Genomic DNA, 13,122 nt, shown 5'->3' with positions numbered 1-13,122 from the left:
TCCCAGGGAAGTGGAATCTTTTTGTAGATGGGTCGGTAGCTGGAAAAAAGTGTGGGGCCGACTTAATCCTCTCCAGCCCCGAAGGATTCGAGATATGCCAAGCCATAAGATTCGACTTTCCTTTGACAAATAATGAGGCCGAATATGAGGCACTCCTCACAGGAATGAAGCTGGCCCGAAGCCTTGAGGCGAAGCACCTAAGGGCCTTCAGCGATTCCATGTTGGTTGTGAAACACTTCACGGGGGAATACGAGCAAAGGGATCCCCGAATGAAAGCCTATGCTGCCAAGGTACGAGATGCTTCTTTATCATTTGAAATCTTTGAACTAAGTCAAATTGGAAGAGAGAACCATTCTAGGGCAGACGCCCTTTCCAGGCTAGCCTCGGCCGAGACACAGAACTTAACTGGTTCTATTTACCTCACCGAAGCCAAGACGCCTTCGATCGAGAAGAAAGAATGTCTTAAAATTCACCAGGGGAGCGACTGGATGACCCCCCTCAAGAACTTTATGGAGAAAGGCATTCTACCCCCAGACCGAGAGGAAGCGCTGAAAATTAAATACAGAGCATCGAGCGACACAATAGTTAATGGGCGGATGTATCACCGGTCAGTCAGTCAACCCCTTCCGCGATGTTTGAACAACGAAGAACAACAACATGCTCTGGAGGCAGTGCACGAAGGAATTTGCGGCGAGCACCTGGCTGGTCGGTCGCTCGCCTTTAAAATTCTCCGACAGGGATTCTTCTAGCCCACTCTGAAAGCCGACGCCAGCGACTATGCAAAAAGGTGTATATAGTGCTAGTTGTTCGCACTGTCCCGAAACAGCCCCAAGAAGAAATGACCTCTGTACTAAGCCCTATCCCATTCTCCGTATGGGCCGTGGACATAGTCGGCATACTACCAACTAGCACGAAGCAAGTGAAGTACTGCATAATCACCATCGACTACATGACCAAGTGGGTCGAAGCCCGTCCTCTGGCATCCATAACCGAAGAAGCCGTGAAAAAGTTCTTCCTGGAACAGGTCATTCTCCGATTTGGCATTCTGAAAACGTGCATCTCAGATAATAGAACTCAGTTTGTTGGGAACAAATTCCGCAAGTTTCTGCACCATTTCGGAATTGAACAGAAATTCAGCTCAGTCGCCCACCCGCAAGGAAATGGGGCAATCGAAGCGGCAAACAAAGTGATATTTCGAGGAATAAAAAAGAGGTTGGGCGAGGCCAAAGGAAGATGGGAAGAAGAACTCCCTTGGATCTTATGGGCTTACCGAACGACCCCTGGGATATCAACAGGAGAAACTCCTTTCAGATGGCCTATGGAACCGAGGCCCTAGTTCCTGTCGAAGTGGGCTTGGAATCATACTGAACCAAGACCTACAATGTAGAAACTAATAGCTTCGGACTGAGGGCGAACGTAGACTTATTGGAGGAGGAAAGGGAAGCCACCCACCAAAGGAACATGAGGTACTTACTACAAGTGACACAACACTATGACTCCAATGTGAAGAAAAGGTCTTTCGGAGTCGGAGACCTAGTCCTAAGGGAGTTGGCCGCATCTATGCCGGCCAAACAAGGAAAGCTTCAGCCTAACTGGGAAGGGCCCTATAAGGTGATCGAGGTCGTTCACCCCAGAATGTACAAGCTTGAAATGTTGTCGGGCGAAGCAATCAAAAACACTTGGCACGTCAGTCGCCTTCAAAAATTTTATCATTTAGAAATTTCTTTAAAAGTTTGTATTTGAACTCTATGTGAAGAATGTAAACAATTTGATTATAAATAAAGAAGCATATTCTGTCACATTTCTTTATTTACACATGTTGCGGCCGCTCGAGTATTATCTGAGGGCGATCCCGAAGAAGATAAACCATTCGGCCGCCGCCTTTGTCTAATTTGTTAATTAAACATGTAACATAAGGGGCAATCGCCCAAAACTCGAACATCCTTCACTATACTATTATGATTCAATTTGCACATGGTAAACACGAATTAAGGGCCTTAAGGGGCAATCCTAGAATAACGCCCTATCATTCGTCTTCCGTTATTCATTTGATATTAAAAAGTCCGAAGGAACCCCTGTCCCGGGGCAATCTAAAAGAAGAACATGGTCCTTCGGCCTCAATCACGTGTTCTAAAAAGGACCCAAAACCAGGTCTAGGGGAAATCCCGAAGAAGACCTCCTATTGGCCGAACAAACCGTGACATGCTGATCTAGGGACAATCGCCGAAAGATCAACATCCCTGTTCCTTCGCCTAAGTGCAGTAAAAGAATTAATAGCCCGAAGTCACCTTCGGCCTTTAACCCTTGGGGCCATAGGGGGTGGTAAGGCAGCGATTCACTTTATTAAGATCGTTAAGGCGAATGAATAAGTCGAAGATATGATTCATTTTATTAAAATTGTTAAAATTGTTAAGGTAGATAAAGCCGAAAATACAATTCATTTTATCAAAATCGTTAAGGCGAATGAATAAGCCGAAGATACTATTCATTTTATTAAAATTGTTAAAATTGTTAAGGCAGATAAGCCGAAGATACAATTCATTTTATCAAGATCGTTAAGGCGAATGAATATGACGATGATGTGATTTATTTCCTTAAAATTGTTAAGGCGAATGAAGCCAGAGATACAATTTATTTTATTGAAATTGTTAAGGAATCAATAATACCGAAGAGACGATTCATTAAAATTGTTAAGGCGAATGAAGCTGAAGATACAACTATTAAAAATCAGTAAATAAAAAACAATGCTGATGAAAGATGAAAGATGCATTAAAATATAAAAGCCCGAAGGCTAGTTAAATTACAAAAGCTCGAAGGCAGGAGTACCAATTACAAAAGGCAGAAGTACCGATTACAAAAAATAAAAATACAAGTCAAGAAGATGAATGAAGAATGCCGATGCAAGAGTTGGGTATGACCATGGAAACACCAACGGTAAACTTCGCAACAAGATCATCTTCCGTCATATCAAGCACCTCAGTGCTGAAAGCTTAGGCCTGAGGGTCTTCATCCGAGAGCTCTTGGTCTTCGCCGGAGGAGACATGAGGGACTTCAACTGCTGGCCGGCCGATCAGATCCTCCAGGCTGTCGTCTAGCAACTGCTTATAATCCCAGTTCAGACCATGGGCCTTCTCCATGGCATAGTCAGCGCCGAATTGGAAGCAGCGCTCCTCCGTCCGGTCCAGCTGCTTCTGCTTCTTCCGAAGCTCCTTTCGGGACCTCTTCAGCTGGATGTTCCAGTGGGAGATTCTCCGGTTCGCCTTCTCCAACTCCTTCTCCAGCCGGGACTTATCCCCCCTCAGCGTGGTGGCCTCGCCATCCAGGACCTCACTCTGGGCTTTCACCCTTACGAGTTCCTCTTCGGCCACCGTGGCCCTTCTCTCCAGCTCTTTCACCTCGGCCATCCGAGTCTCCATGTCCCTGACTTTATCCTCCACAGCTGCGGCCCAAGGGGCAGCCTGCAAAAAAGACAAGGCAAAAGCATTAGGAAAGGTGCTGAAGGAAAAAAGGACGAACGAAAGAAAAAATAAAAACTTAAAACAGACCAGGGACAAAAAGGATAAAAGCTCAGTACAAGCCTCGGTCGGAGAAGCCGAAGCAAAAGCCGGCAGATCGGCTGGGAGCTGGAGGCCATGGCAGAGGTCCGAAGCAACCTCCTTCGTAGACTGCCTCTCCGGGTAGACAGTATGGTCGGACGTCAACACACCCCATCCAGGAAGATAGGAGTGAACGACCCCCTCCCGGCCGTGGGTCCTCTTGGAAGAGTTCCCTTCCCTCACCACCACCGGCTCATCGTCGTCCCTATCGGAGGCCGTCGGTGCCTGAAGGAGCGGCATGACCCTCTCCGCCTCCGATCTATCCTCCGTCTCCTCGGAGGGATTCGGCGTGGACCCTCCATCAACAGCCTTCTTCTTCGCCGCCTCTTCTGCGGCCCTCTTTTCGGCCACCCTGCCCTTCTTCTTCTCTATCAGAGCCTCTCTTGAAGACACTGACATGTAAACAGGAGACAAGTCAGCACAAACATATATAACAGAATGCATAAAAAAGGAACAAAATATGCAGGCGAACAAAACTACTTAAGGAAAGAATGAAGGAAGAAGTTTTGTTACCCTCACCCCACAAGCTGAGGAGTCAATCTCTATCCCGAAACTCCTCGGGAGTCAACTTACTCACGTTGACGTCTACCAGGGCCGCGTAGTCCTCCTTCTCCCTCTCCATTAGACTCAGAGCGAGGAGCAGCGCAGGGTTCACGTCCCGCCAGACACCCAACGGAGCCAATTTCCGACCATTCACAAAACACCAGTGAGTGTGGGTCTGTTTGTTGCTGGAGTTGGTGGCCGTCCAATCCGCTCGGCCAGCCCGACGAACGATGGTATAAAAATGCGGACTCTTCGGGTTCTTCCGGAAGTCGTAATGCCATCCATCTGCCCCAGAGCGATCCCCATCTGTCTGAAGAGCCACTTCACCATCTTCAGAATCGGCACTCTGAAGCCACATTTGAAGGCCGCCTTCGAGATCCCGACGACACAGCCTCCAAACCATTCGGGCACTCCAGGCGTGTCATAAATCCGCTCGTGCTCCTTGGGGGTATAGAGCCAAAAAAAATTCCGAGGGACGAAGAAGTCCGAATACATCTGGACTATTCTCTCCTTCGTCAACTCCGATTGGTTATTCGCCGCCGGGTAATTCGCCACTGAACCGTAAAGATCCCGACCCGTTCTCTCGGGGCGGATAGAAGAGGTTCCCACCAAGGTTCCCGACCTCGGATCCCAAGTCTCTGGGGGGCGGTTCGCTCGGTCCATCTCTCTGTATTCGGAAACAGAGTGACGTTAGTCCATGTACTCGGGACACGACAAAGGAAAAATAAAAAACATTAGAAGGCCGAGTACATGTCCCAGAACCGAGCGAACAGGAAAAAGATCCGAATTCGGCTCCCGAAGACTGTTCTAAAGGGAAAGTCTCCCAAAGTATGTACTCACCCCCAAAAAACCCTTCACCTGCCATCTTTAAACTCCGAACCACCCATCATCCCCCGGGTCGGCTCCCGAAGGATGTTCTTAGGTGAAGAACCCCCCGAAGAGCGTTCTTGGACAAAAAACACCTCGCATGCCATCTTTAAACCCATAGGGGAACCTAGAAAAACTTCTATTTCCTACCCAGAAATGGCCAAAAGGTTAAAAACTCCAAAAAGCGCAACAACACACGTATAAAACCCAGAAAAGTCCCCTAAACTCAGAACCCAGATAAAAACCCATAAGCCCACATGAAAACATCATAAAACACAGAAACTTGCATGCAAATGTACCAGGAAATTGAAAAGAAAGAAAAGAAACTTACTGATTTGAATGTGCTCTTGGATTGAGATGGGATAATCTGGGAAGACGGAGTTGTTGTTTCCCATGATTAAGAAACTCGCCGCAGTTTGTTGCTGTGTGTGGAGAAACTGAAAATGATGAAAAGAAAAGGAAATGCACAAATGGGCTTATATAGGCGCCTAAAATGAATTTGTAAAGGCGACGTTTGGGGGTTTTTAAAATAAACGACCCAGATCTAAACGGTTGAGATTCAACGACTAAGATTGAGCCATGGAAAGATGTGCCAACAGCTGTCGAGTTAATACACTGCAAGTTCCCACAAGCATGCCACGTGTACGACTGAAGATTGAGGCGGAACTGAAGCGGTCGCCCTAGGGTTCTTTCCCCCCAATATAGGTCGAGACCGGTGTCCGTCGGCTGGGCCTTATGCCCAAAGGCCCAGCCGAAGGACAGGGACATGTTGGTTATAGGCCCAACAGGGCCCACTAAACGAAGGCCCAATATGCGGTTAAGCTACTGGGCCGAAGGACCTTCAGGCCCGCGAGACGAAGGCCCACGGAAGCCCAGGCCAAGGCCCACTACTCGCAGACCGTTGGAAAGAACAAGGGACATAACGCCCCCTTTTCACTCCCTCCTTAATGATCTATAACAGCTGGACATTCAAGGCAGAATTGGGTATAAAAACCCTTGTGAAGTAAGATAAAATATACACACATTATCGTAAACACTCTGCTATTCTTGTATTATTACCCTACCCTTACAACCAGATTCTGATTCTCACACCGGAGGTGAATCGGGGGTACAAACCCTCGCATTCTCTTCACTTTCAAGTATAAGCCGAAGCCATCTTCCAAGCAGCCGAAGCCTGTTCAAGCTCCCGAAGGAATCTGGGTGTAATAGGGGCTTTAAAGTTTGTAGCAGGAAAAGTCTTGTGTTAAAACACATTCTTAGTGGCAGTGAAAGTGGAGACAAAATCAATGGTGGCCAATTGAAAAATTAGGGTTTTGTGAAAAATCTTGAGTTCAAAAATTTTAGAGAGAGAGAAGAAGATGGTTAATTTTTGTATATTGTGTGTATAATGAATATGAATAGTTTATCAGGTACTGATAGTTTCAATAAAAGACAGTAAGACAATAATACAAATGTCATATTTTAATTGGATGACATTATTAGTGGAACAAATAATGTATAATTCTAGTTAATGATTCATGACTTTTAAGGAGTATATATGTGTTACTGCGCCTGATAACTAGCAATTAATCTGCCACATTAATCCAAATTACAACATCGTTATAATTATGCACAAAAATAATTCTCAAATGTACTTAATTGAATCAAGTATTAATCAAGAAAAATATTTGAACAAAATCATAAAATACTCACAGTCAGTATTTGACATTTCAGGATTTAATTACATCATCAGGATTTGATACGTTAGGATTTGACATACCTTGTCAGGATTTGATGTCTCAGAATTTGACTAATATAGTCAGGATTTGACAAATCATTTCTTTTATAGTTGATCATTCCAAGCTCATGTATTAACTTTCCAAAGTTTTCTTCTGACAATGGCTTGGTGAAGATATCAGCTACTTGTTCAGTTGGAACAAAGTGAAGCTCAATGTTCCTTCCATGACATGCTCCCTGATAAAATGATATCTGATACTGATATGTGTTGCAAGTGAGTGTTGCACTGGATACCTATCATAGCAATTGCACTATGATTGTCACAGTAGATAGGAATTTTTTAGTAAGACAATCCATAGTGTAATAGCTGATTTCTCATCCAAAGAATTTGAGCACAACAACTGCCAGCTACAATATATTCAGCTTCAACTGTAGATGTAGATATTGATTTATGTTTGTTGCTTTGCCAAGTAACCAATCTACCACCCAAATACTGACAGCCATATGAGGTACTCTTCCTGTCAATTTTGCATCCTGCAAAATCTGCATCAGAATAGCCAACTAGACCGAAATCTGATTCTCTTGTATACCACAAACTAATAGATTGAGTCCCCTTTAAATATCTCAGATGACTTTTCACAGCAATCAAATGAGGTTCTCTAGGCTTGGCCTGAAATCTTGCACACAAACAGGTTGTATATATAATATCTGGTCTGCTAGTAGTTAGATAAAGTAATGAACCAATCATACCTCTATAGGCAGTGGCATCAATTTCTTTACCTTGGTCAGGATCTAACTTTGTAGCAGTGGCCATTGGAGTTGCAGCAATTGTATTTTCCTGCATATTGAATCTAGTCAATAGATTCTTTGTGTACTTAGACTGATTAATGAAAATTCCTTCATCAGTGTGTGTAACTTGTAGTCCAAGAAAGTAACTCAACTCTCCCATCATTCTCATTTGGTACCCTGACTTCATAAGATTAGAAACTTTCTTGCAACTTGTTGTTAGTAGACCCAAAAATAATGTCATCAACATAAATTTGCACCAAAAGCAGATCACTACCTTTATTTATGTAAATTAAGATTTTATTAATAGTACCTCTTTTGAAACCACTTTCAATCAGGAATTTGGAAAGTGTTTCATACCAGGTCATTGGTGTTTGTTTGAGTCCATATAAAGCTTTTTCAAGTCTGTACACATGATTTGAAAATTTTGGATCAATGAATCCAGGGTTGCTCAACATACACTTCTTCTAACTCTCCATTCATAAAAGCACTTTTCACATCAATCTGAAAGACTTTGAATTTCTTGTGTGTAGCATATGCCAAGAAATTCCTGATAGCTTCCAATCTTGCCACGGGAACAAATGTTTCATCATAGTCAATGCCCTCTTGTTGTGAATAACCTTTTGCAACAAGTCTAGCTTTGTTCCTGATTATTGTTCCATCTGAATCTGCCTTGTTTCTAAAAACCCATTTGGTGCTAACTACTGATTTGTTCTTTAGCCTTGGAACCAGTTTCCACACTCTATTCCTTTCAAACTCATTCAACTCTTCATGCATAGCTTGAATCCAATCAGCATCTTTGAGTACATTCTCTACTTTCTTTGGTTCCTCCTTAGAAAGAAACTTATGATAAAGGCATTGTTAGGAATATGTTGTGTACTTGATGATAACTTAAACAAAACACTTAGTTGATTTTAATTAAGTGATTTTGTAGCTTTCAACGGATGATCATTTCAACATCTGTTGAAAGAGTAGCTTATGTACAATATGTATTGTAGCACATTCCTGTATATCCATATAGCTTAATGTAACAGATGCTGTAGAATGTATAGAACTTGTTAACTACTAGATTGATATGAAAGATAGGTTGGTTAATTATAAATATCAGATGCCTTGTAATCTTGAATAAATGAAATGGAATTAACTGCCAAGAAAATAGTCTCAACGGATGTTTCATAAAGCTTTCAAGGGATGATCAACATAAGTCTCAACGGATGATCAAGCTAAGTTTCAACGGATTATCTAGATGAGTTTCAACTGATGATCAGGTTCAAAAGAGCAGTTGATAGTGACTTGGCAGTCACATGCGTTGATTGTATGCAAATGAATGTGGCAGCCTAATTCAGGTTTTAGAGAACAAAAGAAGCATTTCCATTTCCATGCTAAATAGAAGATATTCAAAGATGCTGGAAAGAGAAGTGTAGCAGCATGTAATTAGACTAGATATAGTTTATCTTATTATCTTGTCTTTTTATCATGTAACTTGGTGATATATAAACCAAGTGTAGCAAGTTGAAAAAATCCAAGAAAGCAAGCAATTTACCAGAGAAATAGATAACGCAAAATCTGTAAGGAATTTCTTTGTTCTTGTTTTTAACTTGTAAGCAGCTGTGTACATTTGTAACATAGAGTTCTCTACTTAATATATATCTCTGGTGGAAAAGTTCAATCCACCAGAAAGTTTTTAAATACTTGTTTTTTTTACTTTGTGCTTTGATTTCAATATTACTCTCATTCTGCACCTTAGCTAAAATCAAGATTTATAGAAGAACATTTCTTAAAACCAAAATAAAGCCAGAATTCCATTCAACCCCCTTCTGTAATTCTTGTTTGTATTGTTTGGGAATAACAATTGGTATCAAAGCAAGCTCTTGAAGAACAAAGAGTTTAAAGATCACAACAACAAACAAGATGAGCAAAAAGGATATTGGAGTCAAGATTCCATTTCTGGACAAAGACAACTATTACCATTGGAAGGTGAAGATGCATCTGCATCTCCTATCTCAAGATGAAGCTTATGTGGACTGTATTGGAAAAGATCCAAATGTCCCTATGAGAGCTGCTACAGGAAATGAAGCATCTGTCCCAAAGCCTAGAGCGGAATGGTCTGATCCAGACATTGAACAAGTTAGAAAGGATAAAAAGACCATGAACATTTTGTTTAATGGTGTTGATGGTGACATGTTTGACAACATCATAAACTGCAAAACTGCCAAGGATGTTTGGGAAACTATTCAAGTTATATGTGATGGAACTGAATAAGTAAGGGAAAACAGAATACAACTCTTGATTCAGCAATATGAGCATTTTTATAGTGAAGAAAGTGAGTCACTCACTGACATATTTTGTAGATTTCAAAAGATACTAAATGCTTTAAAGTTGCATGGAAGAGTCTATCAAACAAAGGACTCAAACCTCAAATTTCTTAGATCTCTGCCAAAGGATTTGGAAACCCATGACAGTCTCTCTAAGAAACTCACAAGACTACAAGGAATTCACCTTGGATAGACTATATGGAATTCTAAAGACCTATGAGCTTGAAATAGAGCAAGATGAGAAAATGGATAAAGGAAGAAAGAATGGAGGATCCATTACATTAGTTGATGAGCAAGAAAAGGAGAAGGAGACAAAGATTGAAGTAGTTGAATTTGTACCAAACTCTAGAGTTTGTGAAGGCAAAGGAAAATGGCTAGTACCTGAACATGAAGAACAACTTAGTCAAGAAGACATGGATGACATAGATGAGCATCTTGCTTTTTTATCCAGGAGGTTTGCCAAGCTCAAATTCAAGAAGAATTTTGGAGCATCCAAGCCCAACAGGAACATGGTTGATAAGTTTAAATTCAAATGTTTCAAGTGTAGCTTGGCTGGTCATTTTGCTAGTGAGTGTCGAAAATCTGATCCTGGTAAAAAGAAGTTTGAGGATGTTGATTTACTTTGAGTTGCTCAAACAAAAGGAAAGGGCTTTCATCACACAAGAAAATGACTGGGCTGCTGATGGATTAGAAGATGATGAAGATACAAGCTATGTACACCTAGCACTTATGGCCAAATCAGATAAAACAAAGGTCAGTTCATCAAGTAATCAGGTAATAACCACCAATCTATCACAGTTTTCTAAAGATGCATGTAATGATGCCATAAATGGCATGCCTACTGAATTATACCATCTGTGTGTTATACTCAAGTTTCTCACTAAAGAAAACACTAATCTTAAAGAGAACAATCTGTTTTTAAGTGAAAGAAATACTGTGTTAGAAACTCAATTTGTTAAGTTTGAAAAACTAAAAATAGAATGCAAGATTGCTAAAGATGATTTGACTGAATCCCTTAAGAAAGAGGATATTTTAAGACAATAGCTTGAACGAGAACATGAAGTAATTAAGGCATGGAAATCATCTAGAGATGTCCATGCTCAAATTACTGAAGTTCAAGGTATAGAATCTTTTTGTGATGCATCCTGGAAAAAGAACAAGGAGAAGCTTGATTCCAATTTGGTTGAAGGACTTTCAACGGATGTGGATTCGACGGATGATGAAAATTATCCGTCGAATAATCAAAAGGATTATCCGTCGAAAGACAATGAACCACATCTGTTGAGTCTAAGTAAACCAGTTAGCAAAGCTAAACTAGCTAAGCTAAATGAAAAATATGGATCAGTTTCTAAGAACTTTATTCCAGGAAAAACAAGTCAAGTAAAACAAAATAAGAGAGTCAATATAGGGCATCTATCTATTAAGCAATTAAATGACAGACTGGAGACAAAAATTGAAGTGAGAGCAGAATCAAAAAGGAAAAACAATAGAAATGGGAAAGTAGGGATTAACAAACATAACAACTACACACCTGATAAATTTGCACCAAGAAAAATTTGTGTTAAGTGTGGTATTGTTAATCATTTGTCTATTATTTGCAAACTTGCCATTCCTACCTCCATGTCTGCACCTCCTTCATTTCCCAGCATGCCTATAGTGCCTGTGAATATTATGCATGCACATAATTTGAATGCACAATTTACTAATATGCCATTTGCACAAAATCCTTACTATACGGAATTTAGTTGCCACAAATGTCATTTAGCATGCCATACTGGAATATCATGTTTTCTCAAAATATGCCTTCCATGTTAATCAACATGCGCATGATAATTCTGCAATGATGAATGGTTTTAAGGGTTCTACTCAATTGACTAAGGATGAACTTCAAATTCCCAAGTCAAATAAGGAAAAACCCAAGAAACCTAAGAAAAAGGCTAACAAAACAGGACCCAAGGAAACTTGGGTACCAAAATCAACTTGATTTGATTTTGCTGTGTGCAGAGAAACAGAAAGAATCTTTGGTATTTGGATAGTGGGTGCTCAAGACACGTGACTGGATTTCTACCCTGCTCACTGAGTTCAAGGAAAGAACTGGCCCAAGTATCACTTTTGGAGATGACAACAAGGGTTATACTGTGGGATATGGATTGTTTCAAAAGACAATGTCATCATTGCGGAAGTTGCTCTAGTGGATGGACTCAAACACAATTTAATGAGTATCAGCCAGCTTTGTGATAAGGGCAACTCAATGACATTTAATTTTGAAGCCTGTGTTGTGACCAACAAGAAAAGCAACATAATGGTTCTTACTGGAGTAAGAAAAGGAAATGTGTACCTAGCTGACTTCAACTCATCTAATGCAGAACATGTCACTTGTCTGTTCAACAAGGCAAGTCAAGACGAAAGTTGGTTGTGGCACAAGAAGTTGTCCCACCTTAACTTCAAGACTAGAATGAGCTAGTCAGGAAAGATTTGGTAAGAGGAATTCCATAGGTGGAATTTTTTAAGGATGGTTTGTGTGATGCCTGTCAGAAAGGAAAACAAATCAAAGCATTATTCAGAAAGAAGCTTGATTCATCAATTGAAGAACCTCTACAACTACTACATGTGGGTTTACTTGGACCAGTCAATGTATTTTCTATCTCAAGGAAAAGATACTGTCTAGTAATTATGGATGATTTCTCAAAGTTCTCTTGGACATATTTTCTAAAGTCTAAAGATGAAGCTAGTGAAATCATCATCAATCACATAAGACAAGTCAACCACCATCCTGATTTCAAAGTAAGAAGAATCAGGAGTGACAATGGAACTGAGTTCAAGAATTCTATGATGAGATTATTTTGTGAAGAGAGTGGGATCATGCATGACTTTTTAGCAGCAAGGACCCCATAACAAAATGGAGTGGTGGAAAGGAAAAATAGATCTCTTATTGAAGTTGTAAGGACAATGCACTACTAGAAAAACGTTAATAGATATCGGTTAAAAACCGATGTCTATGTATGTAAAAATCCGATGTCTTCGTGGGTGATGTTAAAGACCCCCCATTTAACATCGATTTTAAACTGATGTTAAATAGAGCATATAACATCAGTTCCATGTTTAAAACCGATTTCTGTATCTTGATATTAAATTTCCCATGCATATCTAATCTTCATATATCATCATAATATGATATTTTTATCAATTTAAATATATGCGAGTTAAGCAAAATCTTTCAATTTAAATAATAAACTGATGTTACTAGTACCAGTAACAACAGTTTTCATCAAAAACCGATGTTGACGATACCTTTAACA

Source organism: Apium graveolens, chromosome 11 (assembly GCF_009905375.1).
Source record: "Apium graveolens cultivar Ventura chromosome 11, ASM990537v1, whole genome shotgun sequence".
Classification (NCBI taxonomy): Eukaryota; Viridiplantae; Streptophyta; class Magnoliopsida; order Apiales; family Apiaceae; genus Apium; species Apium graveolens.
This window is presented reverse-complemented; position numbering follows the sequence as displayed.